The sequence below is a fragment of the Dipodomys spectabilis genome, unplaced genomic scaffold, assembly GCF_019054845.1.
Source record: "Dipodomys spectabilis isolate Male_0828 unplaced genomic scaffold, ASM1905484v1 ptg000536l, whole genome shotgun sequence".
Classification (NCBI taxonomy): Eukaryota; Metazoa; Chordata; class Mammalia; order Rodentia; family Heteromyidae; genus Dipodomys; species Dipodomys spectabilis.
In genome coordinates, this window is record NW_024871213.1 from 72,004 (window position 1) to 79,304 (window position 7,301).

Consider the following 7,301-nt stretch of genomic DNA (forward strand, 5'->3'; position numbering starts at 1 on the left):
AGGGAAGGGGAAAAATAAGTTGTTTAAATAATGACACAGGTGGACCTTTGCAGCAATGAGAATTACAAGTTTTCATGTCGAAAACGAACTTTACAACTTTGGTGGGGGTAGGAGGGTGTTTCTTTGGGAGGCAGGGGGGAGGCTGGGAAGGGATATGAAGGGTAAACAAAGGAGGATGCTACAATGCTTGATAGAAATTTACTCATTATCTTGCCCATGTATTTGTAACCCCTCTGTACAGTATGTTCACAATAAAAAAATAACAAAATAAAATAATTTTTAAAAAAAGAAAAAAAATACACACACATAGAAACCCAAAATAAAAATTATGAGTAAGAAAAAAAGTTAATAGAAAACAAAAATTATTAAGTTAAAAATTAATTTAAAAAAGGTTAAGAAAAAAAAGTATAAAAGGTACAAAAAAAGAGATCTTTGATTTTTTGGGGGGATGGGACGATCTTGTATCTCCCTTGTGTCCATAACAAGTCTCTTGTTGGATTATCTGGTCTGCTTTTGGTGTTTGATTTTCCTGTGGCTTGGTTGGTTTCTTTAGTCAATTTGTTTGAGCATGCAGAAAAATGCTCTGCTTTACCAAGGATTTTGTGATCCTCCTCCCCGGCTAGTTCAATTGGACCCAGATCTACTTTGAGTTTCACAAAAGAGGGAGATGGCTGTTTCCTCTAGTTAGGAGATGCTGTGATGAGGCTAGGTTCTGGGTAAAGTTGAGGCCTTTCAGCAAACAGCAGCTTTTCCCTGATGTAATAGCTTCTGAAAAACTCACAGAGCCCAGCCTGGAGCCATTCTCAGGGTTTATGTTTACTGAATTTCAATTGATTGTCAAGGCTGCTGTAGGGAGGATCAGCCTCTAGCTTTGTTTACCCAGTGAAGAAAGCCCACTCCTGGGGCTGGCTGCCCAAGCTGGGTGACTTTTCCGAGGGAGGAGCTGAGCCTGGCAGGTCAGGTTAGGATCCTGTGACCTGCTAAATGACTTGTTTCTTCCAAGGCCTGAGTTGGAGCTAGCTGCACAGCCTGGCTTTGTCAGTATCCAAGATGGAGATCTCCGGTCATGGTGGGGGGGGGGGGGAGAATTGGCCTTCCCTCCTCTGCTCCCTGAGAAGGAGTGAGGATGTCAGGCTTCTACTCACGCCAGAGTCTTGGTTTCTGGCTCATCTCTGGTCTGCGAACTTCAGGGTGAAGATGTGTGCTCCTTGTCAGTTCTTGCTGGTGTTGAGTAGAAACCGTTCACTTGTCGCATCTGGCACTTAAGTCCTGGACTCTCTGTGTTGCAGGTATGGCGGCTATTGCTGCCGCCCCTGCCGCCACATCTGTGGCTACTGACAAGTGCTCATATCTGTCTCCTTGCCTGGATTTTCCCTCTCTGGCCGAACTCTCTGTCCTGTGATGGCACACTTGGTGTGATTCTCTGGCTTAGGACTGTTCATTGGAACACTAAAATTGTTTTGTATGGGAGAGCTTGTGTAACCTCCAGCTTCTCCTCTGCCATCTTCCCAGAACTCATCAGAAAATAACATTTAAAGGCAAGCCCATGCAGGAAAGTACATGGGACATTTTTTCTGTGTGTGCCAGTCATGGGGGTTGAATTTGTTCTACTTTATTCAAGGCTGGTGTTCTATTACTCTCAGCTAATCGGTGGGATGACTACCAGCTAATTGGAGGTAAAGAGTCTCATGGAATTCTCTGTGCAGGCTGACTTCAAACTGATAATCAGATTTCAGCTTCCTGAGACATTCTGTGCTTTGCATGAGACACTTATCTCCAATGAACCACCAAAAAGAAGAAGAAAAAAAAAAAAAACACCTGGTTTTGAGATATGGCTCAAATGGCAGAAATGTGACAATGATTTCTGGGACAGCACCCACACCTTGAGATCAAGCTCCAGGACCAGCACACAAAAGAATAAATGAAAAGAAAGGTGGAAGAAGAAAAGGGAGAGCCGATTTCAGAGGTTAAAATGAGCAAAATTGAGTTAGCTTACACTTGTTATTGTACTTATTCAAGGGTCTCACATCTGGGGATCAGTACTCAAGGCCAGCCAAGGCAGGGGAGACCATGAACTCTACTCTAATTAGCCAACTACAGTTATTTTTTAAAAGCTCTTAATTGTGGTGTGGCTCACATATTAGAGGGTTAGTATTAAAAATGTACTGGGAGGGGGCTGGGAAGGTGACTCAGTGGGAGAGTTCTTGCCTTGCATGCATCAGGCCCTGGGCTCAATTCCTCACCAACACATAAGCAGGAAAAATCAGAAGTGGCTCAGTAGCACAGTGGAGCTGAGGGACAGCGCCCAGGCCCAGAGCTCAGGCTCCATGACAGGCAAAAAAAAAAAAAAAAAGGAACTAGAACAATACCTAGACTCTGATTTATAGCTCTAAGCCCAGCATACATATGGAAATAAAAAGTAGAAATTAAAAAATGTATAAGAAAATCCAATTAAATTTACAAAATGAGTCATGAGTTTTTGGTTTTTGTGTGCAATCCTCTTTTTTTGGTCGGTTGTAAGGCTTGAACTCTGGGCCTGAGCGCTGTTCCTCAGCTCTTCAGTTCAAGGCTAGTGCTCTACCACCTGAGCTACAGTGCCACTTCCTTTTGCGTGTAATCCTAAATACTAAGATAGATTAAATCTGAGGGCTACGGTCTCTCATCTTCAAATCACCAGCAAAACAAATAAACAAGAAAACAGTAGTGAATCAGTGATGGATTTGTAAAGCACCAGGCTTGAGTGAGAAAGCTATGAAACAGTGCCCTTGCTCAGAGACCCAGCCTCAGGATCACAAAAATGTAAATAAGAAGAGAACCTGGGGCTGGTGACTCATGTCTGTATTTCTCCAGGAGGCAGAAATATGGGTATCCAGTATAAAGGCCAATTCTTGCAGGAAAGTCCAGAAGACAGTTGCTTGTGGGCCATCCTGGGGCTAGAAATGTAGTACTCCCAGATTTTTGGCAGTTAATTGGAGGTAAGGATCTGAGACTTTCCTGCTCAGCCTGGCTTTGAACCATGATGGTCAGATTTCAGCCTCCTGAAACAGGCCAGTCCTTGCATGAGTTCTGGCTCCAGCACTAGCACACTCACAAAAAATGAAATGAATACACGCAAAGAAGACTAGAAGAGAAAGAAGAACCAATAACTGAGGCTGCAATGAGCCAATCAGCTCATCACTGGTGGCTCATAACTGTAATTGTTTACTCAAGAGGCTAAAACGTGTGGATAATATTTAAAGGCCAGACCGAGTAGGAAAGTCCATAAGACTTGTGTTTGTGTAAGTATGTCTGTGTGTGAGTCCTGTTGCTTGAGCTTGTACTGTTTTGCTCAAAGCTGTACTAATCTCAGCTTTTTAGTGGTTATAATTGGAGGTATCATGTACTTTCCTGCCCAGGCTGGTACCAACTTTGATTCTCAGATTTCAGCCTCATAAATCTGGTCTGGCTCTACATTATATTCATTCTAATTAAACACCAAAACAGAAAAAAAATCCTGGAGTTTAGCTGTGGTTCAACTCTCAGAACTGGGAAAATTTCTGGGACAGCACCCAGACCCTGAGTTCAAGCTGGAGGACAAACACAGAAGAAATAAAAAGAGTATAGAAGTACAAAAGGAAGAGTCAGTGACAGAGGTTGAAATGAATCAAACAAATCAATCAAATTGGTTTCTCACACATGTTGTACAAGGTACTCAGGAGAATTAAATCTAAGATTCACGATTCCTGGTCAGCCCAGGCAGGAGTGTCCATGAGACTCATATATCTAATTTTCCACCAAAAATAAGCTACAATTAGTACTTTGGCTCATTTGGTTGAGTGCTAGTATCAAATAGAAACTTTGGGACAAAACCTAGGCCTTGAGTTGAAGTCCTAGACATACATTTCAAAACAAACAAATACCCCCACGACTTAAAAAATGATGGGAAAAGAAAACTAAGGTTTGAGTTGGTTCATGTATGTATTCCTATCCATTCTAGGTTCAAAGCTAGACTGGGCAGGAAAGTACATGAAACTGTTAACCCCAACTACCCAGCCGAAAGCTGGAAGTGCAGATATGACTGTAGATGTAAAGCACTGTATTTGGTGCAAAAGATAATTAAAAAAAACTGCTGACCCAGAGTTCAATTCTTAGTGCTAAAAAATTGTAGGAGAAGTGAAAAAGGCCAATTGTAAATTTAAATATAAGCCTGGTGTTTGTTGATCATGGCTGTAGTTGATTCTTGGCTGCAAAAATCTTGGGATCAAGTTTCAAGGTCAACCCAAAAAACAAAGTCAAGGAGACTTTGTGTGTGTATGTGTGAATGTTTGTGTGTGTGTGTGTGTGTGTGTGTGTGTGTGTGTGTGTGTGTGTGTGTGTGTGTGTTTCTATGTGTGATGTGTGTGTTTCTGTAGTATCCTTTGCCTAGTGCCCTAGCATTCCCAGCTTTTGGGTGGTGAATTGGAGATAAGAATGTCATGGACTTACCTGCCCAGGCTGGCTTTGAAACATGGTCCTCAGATTTTAGCTACCTTATTTAGCTGGAAGTTGAGCTGTGGCTTAAGTGGCAAACTGGGCAAATATTTTCTGGAACTGCAGGCAGACCCTGAGTTCAAGCCCCAGGACATGCACAGAAGAAAGAAAGAAGAGTACATGTAACCAAGGAAGAGCGAGTGACAAAGGCTTAAATCAATCAAGCATCAGTGGCTCATACATGTTTTACTAGCAATTCAAGAGCCTGAAATCTGAGGATGATGGTTTATGGCCAGCCTAGGCAGGAGAGTCCATGACTCTCGTCTCTAATTAATCAACCCCCCAAAAAGTGCCAAAAAGTTATGATGTTTCTCATGTAATAGAGGATATCCTTGAATAAAAACTTTTAGGACAGAATATGAGCCCCAAATTGTAGACCCTGGAACAGCACACACATACAAAAAATAGAAAGTAAACAAAAGAAGGAAGTGGCAAGTACATATTAAAGTTTTAAAATGACACAAGGGTTGTTGGTCTTGTGGATAATCCTAACTACCCAAGAGCCTGACATCTGAGGATTGTGGTATCAAGTTAGCCTGGGTAGGAAAGTGCTTGAGATGCTTATCCCAGCTACCTAGCACAAAGCCCTGAGCTGGAGCTGAGGTGGTAAAGCAACAGCCTTCAGTTAAAAAGCTAAGAAACAGTCCCCAGAGACAGAGGTCAAGCTGCAGGGCCACTAAAAATTACAAATAACAAACAATCAATACAAAGGAGAGCGGAAGAACAGAGACTGAAATCTGAGGATGCACAATTCAAAGTTAATGCATGGAAGAAAATCCATGAGACATTCTGGTATGTGTGCATCTGTGTGCCATCTTGCAGCTTGTGTGTGCCTCCTTGAACCTGTGATGGTTTGTTCAAGGACATAGCTCTACCACTCCAAGATTTTCAGTGGTTAATTGTAGGTCATGGTCTCATGGATTTTCCTTCTCAGCCTGGCTTGATTCATGGTAGGCTTTCCTCAGACTCTTATCTCCAATTAATTGTCAAAAAGAAAAAAAAAAAAGCCTGGGAATTGAGTTATGGCTCAAGTGGCAGGATTGGGCAATCAGTTTCTGGGACAGCAACCAGGCCCTGAGTTCAAGCCCCAGGACAATCACAGAAGGATTAAAGAAAGAGAGACTAGTAGTGCAGAAGGAAGATCCAATGACAGAGGTTTAAATAAATCAAGCATTAGTAGCTCACTGATGTTCTATCAGCTACTCAGGAGGATGAAATCTGAGGATCACCATTGATGGCCAGCCCAGGTAGGAGAATCCATGAGACCCTTATGTGTCATTTCTCACCAAAAATATGGCACTAGCTGTGTTCTGGTTCATGTGGTATACAAAAACAAAGAAAAAAGAACACAAATTATGAAAGATGAGAGAGAAAATTATCATTTAAAAATGAGCCATGGGTTGTTGGTTTATTTGTGTATTCCTAGCTACTGAGGAAGTTGAAATATGAGGATCACAACTCAAAGCCAGCCTGAGTAGGAAAGTGATTGAAATTCTTATCTTCAACACCCAGCAAAAGCTGGAAATGAAGGTGTGATAGTAGTTGTAAAGTACTGAAATATGGCGAAAATCTGGGAAACGGATTCCTGGTCCATAATTCAGCCCATAGTCGACCAAAAACAAAACTGATAGAAGAGAAGAAATGACCATTTGAGATTTAAAAATAAGCCTGGCGCTATTGGTTCACGCTTATAATTTTAGATTTCAGGAGGCTGAAGTTTGAAGACAGTATTGAAAGGCCAGTCCAAACAGGAAAGGCCATGGGGCTTTTTTTCTTTGTGCCAACCTAGGGCTTGAATTTGTGTAGGAGCTCTACCACTCCCAGCATCTTGGTGGTTGATGAAAAGAATCTCATGAACTTTCCTGTTCAGGCTGGCTCCAAACTGTGATACTCAGATTTCAGCCTCCTGAGTCTTGCCGGGCTTTACATGTGACTCATCTCCAAAAGAAAGAAAAATAAAACCTGGCGATTGAGCTATGGCTCCAATGGCAGAAATGAGAAAATAATTTCTGAAACAGCACCCAGACCTTGATATTAACTTCAGTGCCAACACACACACAAAGAATAAAATAAATGTGGAGAAGGGTGGGAGAAGAAAGAGCCAATTTCACAGTTTAAAATGAGCCAAGCATAGATGGCAAACACCTGAGATGGTAGCTACTCAGGAGGCTCAAATCTGAGGCTCACAGTTGAAAGCCAGCCCAGATAGGAGAATTCATATACTCAACTCTAAGTAGCTACTTAAAACCAAACAACATCAAAAAATAGCCACAAGTTGTGTGTTGGCTCATGTCTTAATTTGCTAGTCTTGAGTAAACCCCTCGGGGATAGCACCTGCGCTGATTTGTAGACCCAGGACCGCATACACAAGGAAATAAAAATACAAAAAAAGGTGTAAGGATTGCAGGAAATATGGCTTAGTGATAGAGTGCTTGCCTAGCATGTTTGAATTCCTGGGTCTGTTTCCTCAGTACCTCATGAATAGAAAAGGCTGGTAGTGGCATTGTGGCTCAAGTAATAGAATCCTCACCTTCAGTAAAAGAAGCTCAGGAACAGTGCCCAAGCCCTGATTTCAAGTCTCAAGACTAGGGGGAAAAAGGTGTGAGAAAATCCAATTAAAGTTTCAAAATTATCCATGAATTTTTGATTGGTGTGGTTAATCCTAGTGATTCAGAAGGCTAAAATCTAAAGGTTGTTGTTCATACCCAACCTGGGCAGGGAAGTGCCTAAGTCTCCAACTAATCAGCAACAAAATCCAGAGATGAGGATGTGCTTGTAGTTGGAAAGCACCA